A 12299-nucleotide genomic window follows, 5' to 3' on the forward strand; every position below is an offset into this window, starting at 1 on the left:
CTGAGGAAAAATACTCCTAAATTCTATAGTTAATTTATTACAAATTTGTACCACAGAGAAAAAATATTACTTTTAATATTTACTTGAGGTACATAATTTTCTTTATGTTCTGTTGGTATTGCATCTTAAATGTAATCACAGATATATCTGAATAAATATATATAACTTTTACCATGAATCCCTCTCTCCACCTGTATAAAGATCACCAGCATACATCATATGCACATGGGTATACGTATGCCTATACATGTAAGTTGACTTCTGGTGGGTCCAGAGAATTAATTATAAGAGAAACAGTGCATTTTCATTTAATACATACAGGGCAACATATTTATACAAATGTATGTATTAACTTCAGGGCATTTTTAAACTATAACATTTGTAAAGTATATGACATTCAGTAACGAGCTAGTTATTAAATTAGCTTATTTAAATCTTTTCATTTGAAACCTAATGGCTTATGTATCCAATTGGCCATCTTAAGCTCTCTTTGCCAAAGCTGGCAAATTAGAAAAAGTAAATAGAAAAGGAATGAAAAGAAAATTTGAATAAATGAAAATACATCTTATTCTTGGCTTGGGGACACTCAATACTGCAAAGAGGCCAATTTTCCCAAAACTTAATGTATAACGTAAATTTAATATTATACGAATTTTGGTGAGAAGTCAACAAATGATATTAAAGTTCATCCAGAAATGTTAAGGTAAAAAATCTAAAACATTTTGAAAGGAAAAAGAAACTATTATTAAAACACATTAAAAAAATATTTAATTATAACAGCTCATAATTAAGTTCTGGAATAGACAGAAAGTTTTAACCAAGTGGGAAGTCCAGAAATAACTTCAAGTGTATATTGGAATTTAGTGAATGACAAAGTTGACAATTTAAATCAGTAGAGAATAGTGTATTAATTGAGAAATAGTATTTGGACAACTAGCTAGCCACTTAGGGATAAAAAAGGAACAATAAATGATTCTGGGTTTATTTTACTCCAAAATAACCCCCCTAGATCAAAGATTTAACTGTAAAATTTGAAACCATAAGAGATCTAGAAGAGATCATTAGTTAATTAAAAAAATAATAATTTGTGGTGCTTCGAGTAGAGAAGGCCATCCTAAATATAGACAAAACCCTAAAACCATGAAGAAAGAAGATTGATAAATTTGGCCACATAAAAACAAAAACCTTTGTGTGGCTAAAGATAGGATAAGCCAAATCAAAGGGCAAACTAAAGGAAATATTTGCCATAGACAAAAATCTTAGCAAATTTGTAAGAATTCTTAAGAAATCAATAAAATAATCAATCCAATAGAAAAAAAAGGATCAAAGACAGCAGTAAATATCACACAAAAAATGGCAAAAAGAGTTAAAAGAAAAAAAACAACAAGCACAGAACTATGCTCAAAGTCAGCCATAACAAAAGAAATGCATCACGGTAATAATGTGATTTTTTGTTTGTTTGTTTGCACTTAAAGTTTGATAGTTCCCAGGGCTGTTAAGGGTGTGAGGGAATATGCATTCTATACTGTTGATGATATAAGTGCAATTTTTTAAGGCAACTTGCAAAATCTACTGATATTACCCAATAAACATTAAAATGTGCTTATATTCATTGGTAACCATGGAAATACAAATTAAAACAACAATGCGATACTGTTACATGCACCAAAGAATGACTAAAATTAATAAGACTTTAACAACACAAATCTCTACTAAGATATAAAACAGCAGGAACTCTCTTATACTGTTGGTGAAGAAATACATTGGTACAACCTGTTTGAAAAACTGGCATCATTTTGTCATTTTGAAGATATGCCTGATTTATGACCCTAATTCAACTCCTAATTACACACACAACCAAAAAACCTGCATACACTGTGTTTAAAACAGCATGATTTGTAATATTCCCAAACTAGAAACCCAAATGTTCATCTGCTGTAGAACGGATAAATTAGTCAAGTGGTATTCATAAAATAGATAACAACAATGAAAATGACTCAATTACTGAAGTATACAACTACAATGAAGAATCTATCCAATATAATGTTAAGTGAAAGAAGCCAGATACAAAAGTGATTCCATGTATATAAAGACCAAACAAAATTTAACTTTAAAGTTAGAAGTCAGAAAAGTGGTTACCTTTGGAAAAGAGGAAGAAAAAAAGATGGAAGTAGCAACTGTCAAAGGTCCAAAGGATGTTGTTGGTTTGCTGACAATTTTGTATTTGTTGACCTGCCTGGTGACTACTCAGATGCTCACTTGTGATCATTCTTTGAGCTATATATTTATGTTTTGTGCAAATGACCTCAATGGGTGTTATACTTTACAGTAAAAGGTTTAAAAAACAAGAAAGGGCAGGTTAAAGGGAAAGAATAAAGGGATATTCATAATTTTTAAGGCTCAAAAAAACCTCTGTAAGTTGCCATAATGGCCCTTAATATTAATTGTAGCTTCTAAGCCAGTAGCTTTAGAAATGTAAATATAGATATAACTGGTTAGTAGACTAATCATGCATCGATTTTAACCTATTGGTACAATTCTGCCATTAAATATGGAATTATAAAAGTCACAGAAAATAATACTTACTTTTTTCTTACACCCAAGTATTCTGCCTTCTTATCCTCATGCTTTAATTAAAAGTATGGGGAAAACCCTGATAAATATAAATAGGCTAAACATTTTGATGGCTAATAAGGTTATGGCTTTTTACAACTTTGTACGTTGGTGGGATTATCTTCATTCTCTGGGAGTTGTTCTAGATCTGAAGAAAATTCCAGGCCTGAGAAGAATAAAGACATTCTGTGCACCCATTTAACCAAGTCAATGTTTATTAAACTCCCAGTATATTCTGATTACCATAAGAAATAAGACATAGTTTTTGACCTCATGGCCTCAGGGATCAATTTAATAAGAGATGAGCCCACATAAAGATCACTTTGCATACACTGCATGGCATGGTTACCTTCAGAGTCTTACCTTTCCTTAAAATGAAAAACAGAATTTCAATTTGGAGAAGAATAAGGTGGCTTTCCTCAAATGGGGGTAATTAGGCCATCATGGCTCCTGTTATGGAAAAGATGCAGTCTTGCTGGGAGAGAATAGCCCCTGATCCAGAAAGAACTTGTTTCAAATATAGTCACTGACTTTGCAACATGGTGACTTTCCTGAGCCTCAGTAAGGACAGCTTAACGAATGAAAGTATCTCACAATCCTGTGTCCATTAATTGGAGTTACATAGACTGACTGGCCACCTATAGGTGCTTAATAAATTTTAGTTACCTTCTCCTGTTTCAACTGTTTGCTATAGTCACTTGACTAGTGTCTTACTTCCCATATTGGTCTGTAAGCTTTTTGAAATTAGGAATCATATCTTATTCTTCTTTATCCCCCTTATAGAGCTTGGCATAATGCCATATGCAGAGCTGAAATTTCACATTTGCTGAAGGAATGAAATTTTTTCAACCACATACTGACTATGAGAAATGAAGATATGTACCCTTAATTCTGCTGAAGCTAAAGGAGAACCTACTCAATGAACCCAACCCGAATGATGCTTTACTCACATTCACTCTAGAGAAACCTAAATATGTATTTAACAACTGTCATTGGGAACATGAGGTTGTTATACAAAAAATAAATAAATAAAAAGGGACTATTGCTTTGTGTGAGGAGATGGTAGGAAGAAATAAGTTTCAACTCATCGAAGAAGCTTGTAATACAATGGTTAGCTATAAAGACTTTTTGTTGTCCTTGTAGAATCAAGTTATTACTTTAGAGTCATATTGCTTTTTGCAGATACACGTGATGCTGAATTTTAGAATTTTGTATAAAATATAGCCTCACCTGAAATAGCTTAGCTACTTGATGCCAGGATGTAGAAGGAGTAGATAAATTAATGCCAACGTCCTTTAAAGCCCTATGATTCTTTGACCTATTTGGTTTTCCCTTCTATCTCTCCTCTTAGGAAAGCTCTGAAAACTTTAAACATAAAATTAGACAACTAGCAAAAGAACTCTAAAGCTGTCCAACTATTCCTCTTATACTAGAATGGTACATCATAATGAAGAGTATCAATGTTCTAGGTGACAAAGGTCATATATATACATGATAGGTAATAATCACACCATTGTGTGTTAATAGCACACCTATCCCATCCTACTGTATTTGAACTTTCCATGAAAACAATAGCCTGTGGTGAAACAGCTTGTCATGGATACTAATGAAAAATTACCCGATGGGATTCCTCCTGCATTCATTCTGCCCCTGAGGTCTGGAAAGTCACTGAACACAAAAGTGAGATTTTCCTCTATCTCTTATATTCTGCCAAAAATTGTACACAAATTCAGAATATCTCAAGTGGCAAAAGTGGGTAACATGTGCAGAATGGTTTTTAGAATGCAACCACACATTGATTAATTACAGCGCTGAATGGAAAGAGGACAGGTTGACGAAGGGGGAAAGTCAGTTGTTTTTGACACCAAAGTTATTTCAAGCTTACAAGCAAATAGATGTTCACTTTTGTTTCTAATTTTGTATAGCACCTTGCCAGTGGTGAACTGGGCAGACTCCTACAGAATAAAAACAGGCAAAATGCCTCCCCTATGTAACCTTAATGTTCTCTAAAAATAATAGTGTATTCTCATCACTGGAGCTTTCTGTTTCCAAAGATTCTATGCAGTAGGTTTGGAAAAGTAAATGAGGAAATGACTAAGAAATACAAAGACTTTTTGTAAGATAATAAAATAGGATTTGAATAATTATTATCCCATTTTGATTTTTCAACTTTAGAGTCTCTCTCTCTATGGGTCAATTTCTAGTGCCTTAATTAGCAAAATAAAAATAACAAAAAATGGCAATTTCCTACACTTTCTCTTAGGTTATTTTTTTTTCCCCGATCGCAGCCTGTAGCAATAATTATATTTTACAAATGCAAAATACCTCATTTAAAATGCAAGCTTCCCAGAAGTTGGCTAACTCTTATGTGCTCAAAGTGGCAGAAACAAGTAAATCATTTTCTCTGACATCTTCCCGTTAAAACTCCTTTTGGCACATGCACTGAATATGAATCAGCCACCATGTAAATACATTTCCGTGTCAACATTTTTTATTGTAAAATATTTTGCCCATTGGAGTAAAAGAAGAACAAGGGTTCACAAATCAGATTACTAGCTTACTAGCACATTTCTAATTTATACCTTGCACATATAGCCTTTAAGCCACAGTTGACCTCTTATTTTGTGTGTGTGTGTGTACATATATATATATATATATATATATATATATATGTATGTATATATTAGCTGGAAACAATTCATCAAGTAAGTTACCCCCTTTCCTTTCAAATCCACTTGTATTACTAAAAGATTGAGTAAAGACCTCTAGGGACCACGGGCAATTTTTGACATGGGTCTCAACAGATTAAACTATGCGGGGACAATATAGAATACACTGGAGCAATAACATTATCACATCACAGGCTGATTGAGAGGCATTTCCTTGCATTTCTGTCCTTTTACCATAAGCCAATAGTAGCCACAGGCACTTGACTGGAGAGCCTGGAGGATTGACAGGCCTGGCAGTCATTACACGCTGGATTGAATACTAGATTACTCCAAAGTGGCTGAGGGTCAGGGATCAGTGTGTTCCCTTTTGGCACTAAATGACTTTAATATCCTTACTGTATTAGTCAATTACTTTAAAGCTGCTGCTCTCTGAGCTCTCTCTGCCCCCCTGCGGTTTACTGTGGACATCTGAATTGCTCCCATACTTAACCCGCACATCTGCTTTTAGCTGTCAAAAGAACAGTGCTATCAGTGGAGCTATTGACAATATGAAAAGAACTGAGATACTTGCTGGAGGTGTCAAGTGCCTCTTTCTTTTGGCTGCTTAGTTTAAAAAAATAAAAAAAACTTAATAACTCAGTTACAAAGGTGGTCTTCAAAGAAAAGGAACTCAGAGCCTTCTAATCTACTGGCATGTAAAGTGACCAATAGGAAAGAAGATGGTGGAGTTGATTTTTTTTTTGTACTACTCACTTCCATAAATTATGCATCTTCTATGTAGGTTTTTATGAAGTTTTGTGAACAAACACTTTGAATATAACTGTGAAAGAGTGTGCACCTGAGTGAGGACCTGTATCAAAGTCTTTATTTCATTCCACGATGGTTCCAGTGATAGTGGAGAATTATACTGCACTTCTCAATTTATTGGTGCAACACAGTGAAGAATTTTATATCATAGCCACTGAATTTTTAAAAGGTCTGGTGTGGCTTGGTGTTAAACCAACATATCGAAATTAAATATGCACTAACCTGATTTGAAATTTAAAACTACTTGAAAGTCGTGCCTTCAGTGTTTCAGAAAAAAGTGATATGATTCCCACACAAGAGTACATCTGTTGAGCGGGCCCTGACTTTCATGTGTTTGCATGTGGGTATAGAGTCTGTGTGCTTTTGAGTGTCAGTGAGAGCATGTGTAAGTCACAGCACTACAATGAGAGTAAGGACATCACAAATTTCTAAAAGATTCTTAAGAGCTATTTCACATAGAAGATTTTTTAAATGGACAGATACTTAAAGAAGGGTTAACACATTGCCATTAGCTTACTTATACCATAACCTGGGAAAACCACTGATTTCCTACTTTAAGGCCTCGTTTCAGTGAGACTGTCTGATTATTTGAAGGAAAAGTACTCAACTGTTTTGCTAAGTTTCCATTACTGATTTTGACTTTTGTGTATACTAAATTATATATAAATATAAGCAATTCTTCACAGCATAAAATTTAAGTAAAAGCCTAATTTTTCTAAAATAATGACTAAATAAACAAACACAATGGAAAAATTTTCACTTGTTTCTAAAAATTTGAACCCATAAGCTGTGATTTCAGGAACCATCCATCTCTCCTGCTTAGAAAAAATTCTTCTCAGTTATAAAAACATACCACAAAACACAATGTCAGCAGAAACATAATATAACCAACCCAAGTCAAAAATGGTAAAGAAATTACAAGTTTAGATTGTTATCAAGTCAGTAGAGAAGACAGCTTTTGTCATCAGAGTAGCACTTTTAAGGTGATTTAAAGGGGAAATGGCATGAAATTATAAGATTTGAGAACCATTCTGTATTATTTACTAAATATAAAGATTTTGAATCAATTGTTGAAAATGACATCAGCCTGATCCTAAAGATTTAAAATATACCTTTAATACAGGACAGTTTCCAAATCTTATCATTTCAAGCCATTTTCCTTTAATTAAAATCTTGGGTTTTTTTCATTAGTCTAGTTTTTATGAGTGTAGATCATATAATTAAACATGGAATAAACTACATATACTTGGGACTTTAAAAGCTGATATGATTCCTACCACAGGGAAGACAGACATACCAGAAGACAATATTATATATTTCCTTTCAGTGGACATCTATTAAAAATACAAATATTATTGCCTTGGGAAATTAATTTCAGGATTTTGCTCATTTAAAATTTAGTCAGCAAAGTACCTTTAAAAACTTAATACCTCTTGGCAATCATGCGTCATTAGCACTTTCCATTCATTTATATTTTGTTGTGTTTTGGGAATTGAGTATTCTAGGAAAGAAAGGTAGCCTGACAAGAAAGTGATTGAGTCAGCCCCCTTGATAGCTGGGATGACAGAAGGTGAAGAACTGTAGCTGCAGCTGACAACTTCTTTAAAATGAGTCACTTATAAATATTTACAATTCATAATTCAACAATAACTCTATGGGTAGCACATAAATAGAAGCATTTGATGGTTTGTTTGGAATCCTGATCATTACTATTTTGATAGGAGTGTGTTTCTATTAGGAAGTGGGTTTTTTTTACCAGTTCATATGGAAAAGTCTAGTCTTTCCTCTATGTCTCATCATTATTTCTAATAGATAACTTCCCCTTGCAGTTTATTTACCACATTTTATTTCTGTAAGAAACATACTTTGCATTTACAAAAGGTTAACTTCCTCTTCCATTCTGTCATGATGTTTAGGTGGATACATTTAAATTATTATTTCCTCTAGAATATATATTATAAAGTAAATGGAGTAATTTTTTACAATACCATACACTAGTTATCTTTTAAACACAAGAATGACTATCATTGCAAAGTCTGCAAAGTAAAATACTGAGTTATCTTACGAAATACAAAAATCTACAACAATCTGTTAGTATAGCATCTAATTTTCATTTTCACAGATTTCATTAATGCTTCCCTAATGTAACAAGGAGGATTTAAGTGACCAATAGGGTTGTCGGGTGTATACTCCTTTCTTTCTGACCTAGTGAGTAACGAAGCAGACAATCCCCTGACCCATTATGCCTTCAAGTGTGGAGTGGGAGTGCAGTTAACTTTCAAAAGATAGAAAAAGGCACATATTGTTTATGACAGTGAAAAAGAAAAGATGCAGAATTATAATCTATATGTTTTAACATCTTTCTCAGTAATTAAATAGGAAATTAACAGCCACGGTCTTTGAGTTTCCCCTCAGTTGCAGTACAAAATGTGAATATTTCATATTCACATGTGCAGTAAGTCATTCAATATTTTCTGATTTTAGAAAGAACATTAACAATTTCTGAAACAGAATATAGTCACTAGAGAGTAACTGGTTTTAAGCAGTGACAAGTTTACTTTATAAGTAGCATAAATAAGGGTGAGAGAAGTTTTTGATAATGTGGTCTTTTCTTTAACCATGTCTGAATGCTTCCTGATTTTCTTATGAAAATGTGCACACGTGTGTATATGTGTGCATGTTTAGTAATTCTGGTATAAAGAACTGACAGTTGTTTAGGGAAGTATCATTAGAATCATTTAAAATGTCTATTTCCCTTTGAATTGCTTCATACATCAACAATTAAAAGAAAACTCTACAGAATCTGCTTGTCATGGTTCATACTTTAGTATGTAAACAACTCACTGACTGTCTCTGCATGAGAGTAGGGCTCATAATTTTCAGTCTGAAAATGACATATACAAATAAAGGAACTAAAGCATGGAAAGTAACATGTTTTGGTCTTGTGACTAATGGTAACCTCGCGCTATTGAATTACTGAACTGTGTCTGAGAACTAATGAGAAAATTTTCCCAGGGGAATCTTTATCCAGTGCACTTGGAGAGCACCTCAGGGACCTATTCCGAGTCTGTCACCTTCCCCGTCTCATTGACACTCCACTTCTTTACCACCATTACACTGTGCAACCATTTCACTTCACACCTCACGATTAGAATATTAAAAGGAGAGAATACTACACGACTTGTTCCAGATAGCAGAGTTGTTTTTGACACTTAGAATAGAAATTGTCACCAGAATATCAGAAAGACATGAGAGTCTCCAACTGAGTAGAACATTCTAAAGCTTAAAGCTATTTTATTTCGTAGCTAATGAAAACTTTCAAGAAACCTCTTAATGGCACATAATTCATTTACTCAGAGTTATTTAAGGGCTGCATAATTTTAACCAAAAAGGATAACTGAACTTTCAAAGTTACAAAAAATGATTCTGCCATAGAAATATAGCTTGGGTCGTTATTATACGGATCTTTTGTTGTTTATTGCTGTTTGATCGTATATATACTTGGATAGAAGGTATGGCCCTAGATAGAGGGTGGCATTCTTATACTGGTCAGTGGTTAAGATTAGCACTGTTACCACAGAGGTCTTACTGTAGTGAATAAGGACAATGTTATTGCTTCTAGAACTAATAGTGACATACCTAACAGGATACTCCTACTTTCTGACACAAAAGAACAAAGAAGATGGAAAGATAAGACCGTTTAAGAAGGTATTCCACTATTACAATGCTTTATATATGTATATATATTTTTACATATATAATATAAACATTTATAAGTATCTGTTTTAGCAAGAAATTATTAATTAAGGAATTCTCTTATGAAAACTGGGAACTATTATTTATCAGAAGCAAAATTCCTGCCACTAAAAAGACAAAACTGGTGTTGATCTCTTATTTTATCCTTTCCAAAACTGTGAATACTGCCTCTGTGGTTAGGCTTTACTACATCCCTATAGCAGAATAAACATTGCTATTTCCATTGCTGATGTCAGGCTATTAAATTAAGAGCATTACACATTCATGTAAAAGACCGTCCCATGCACATTTAGGGCTGGAATTTATTAATTCTCCAATGACCTTAGCAGTTATCTGTATATTTTGCAAAACATACTTTGCACAATAAACTCCCCTTACTAATAATATTATCACTACATTTGCATTTGCCCCAAATTAGACAACCTCTACTCTTCTTAACAAATGGTTAAATTCATATGCTCCATGGCCAAATGTAGACAAATATTACTGAAGATAAAATTCTACAGAATAATAAACTTCCACAGCCATTCTCCTTCCATAACAAAGTATCATTTTTATTATATAGCTTTAGATGTTTCATTACTGGAGCTTGTTTGAGCTAGAAAAAATTGTAGTCCTGGTTTGGTCATTTAGGTTTTCACTATGAACATGCATGCTGGGATTTGGTACTTTAAAAATTTTCATTCCTGAATTGACCTGGTCTATTGGTATTTCCCTTTCAGAACCTTATTGCAGACCACAGGGGATTAAAGCAAATTTTAAATTTTAAAGCAAATTTCCTTCCAGATACATCCAGAAAGATTTATCACTCTGACAAAAGCAGGATTGAAAAATTTCATGTTCAGGGGACAGTGGAAAGTTTAAAGGCTTGAAATCCATTTGTAACGGTGGGATTTAGGATGAAATTATCTATGAACTATCCATCTTGAGGTAAGTTTATCAGTCCAATATACTAAGTCCAGGGAAAAAAAAGAGATCAATTAGACGTGAGTCCTGGTGTCACTCATGCTTTCAGTGTTCATTAAGCATCTATGTTTTTACTTCTTCAGACCCATTTTATATCATACGCTAGGATGAGAGCTCATCTTATCCTTCTGTCTCATGGACCTTTCTTCCCATTGTAAAAGGACATAAAAGCTAAATTTTGTCTCTTTCCCTTGGATATGAATTCTAAAAAGTTATTCTTTTGATATGTAATGTAAGTCTGTTACTGTGTCTGTTAATTTAATGTGATACAAGTCAAGAAAACCAGAAAGTTCTAATTTCTGTTATAATATTTGTATTTAAGTACTCAAGTATTAAAGTGGTATTTGCCCAGCGAGTTGAGTTTAGAATGCTTTTCCACACGGCTATCTTGAGCTTAAGTAGATGAAACCTTGTGACTCTTGAGTGGTAATGATTCAAAATATAATTCACATGAGGGAGTTAAACACACACTCATAATAAGCCTATATGAGCATTCCGTTACAAGGGTTTTCTTCATTTTCTAGGCCAGAGTCACAGAATAACTTCAAACTTTGTCCCAGAGATGAAATCAAAAGTCCACCTCACATACATGAAAAGAGCATCTCTATGGATTTAAACCAAGACCTGATTATTCGGGAGCAGTTTATTTGGCTCGTGGCTAAGTCAAAGTTTGCTTCTTCTGGGCATGTTTGACTGTAGGGAACTCACCCTCATTTTCATCCCTTAGCCTGTTCTGAAGGATGTGAAAAACACACAACTTCATTTTTACTCATGTGGTTTTGAATGGGCTCTTATATGACTCATCTTTAGAAGTGCGAAAAAAAAATAAGAAAGCTTTGCATGTGCAGGGATTTGGGGATTTATTCTCTTTCTTCTCTTTTCCATTTCTTTTTCCCCTTGACAGAATTTCTGGTCTTTAAGCATCTGTAAGGTCTCTGTTTCATTCTTTCAAACCAATCCCTGATATATGGGTGGGGAGATGGGGGCTATGGGAAACAGGAAATGTATTTCTATCCATAGGACAGCTTAGAACCTAGGGGACCACAGGTCACCACCCTGGGCAGAACACTTCAGCGGAAAGTGTTTCAACACAGCTTGGGCCGACATACAATGGCAGCATTCAATGGATGCGTGCTTTTTGATAGCAGTCATCGAGGTACACAACCCCATCCTGGCACATTGCTCTTTCAGGCATACGCTCTTAAAGCCTACTGTTTTTCTTTTTAACTTGTTGCACCTGAATCTCCCCCAGTCCATTTACTACTTAAGTTTTTAATTTTGGTACTAAACTAGTCACACAAATGAGACTTTCTGACAACCAACAAAAGAAGAGATGCGCTCATCTCACCCAAGACCCAGATCATGTCAGAAAAACTGCTCTCTTCAAAGGGAACAGAGAGATAGAAAGCCATTGCTATGGAGCTCAGTAGAATCAATTCGGTATAACTGCAAAATGGTTTCTACAAAGGACAAAAATATGGGCCAGTA

This window comes from Mesoplodon mirus (assembly GCF_964341445.2).
Source record: "Mesoplodon mirus genome assembly, chromosome: 9".
Lineage (NCBI taxonomy): Eukaryota > Metazoa > Chordata > Mammalia > Artiodactyla > Ziphiidae > Mesoplodon > Mesoplodon mirus.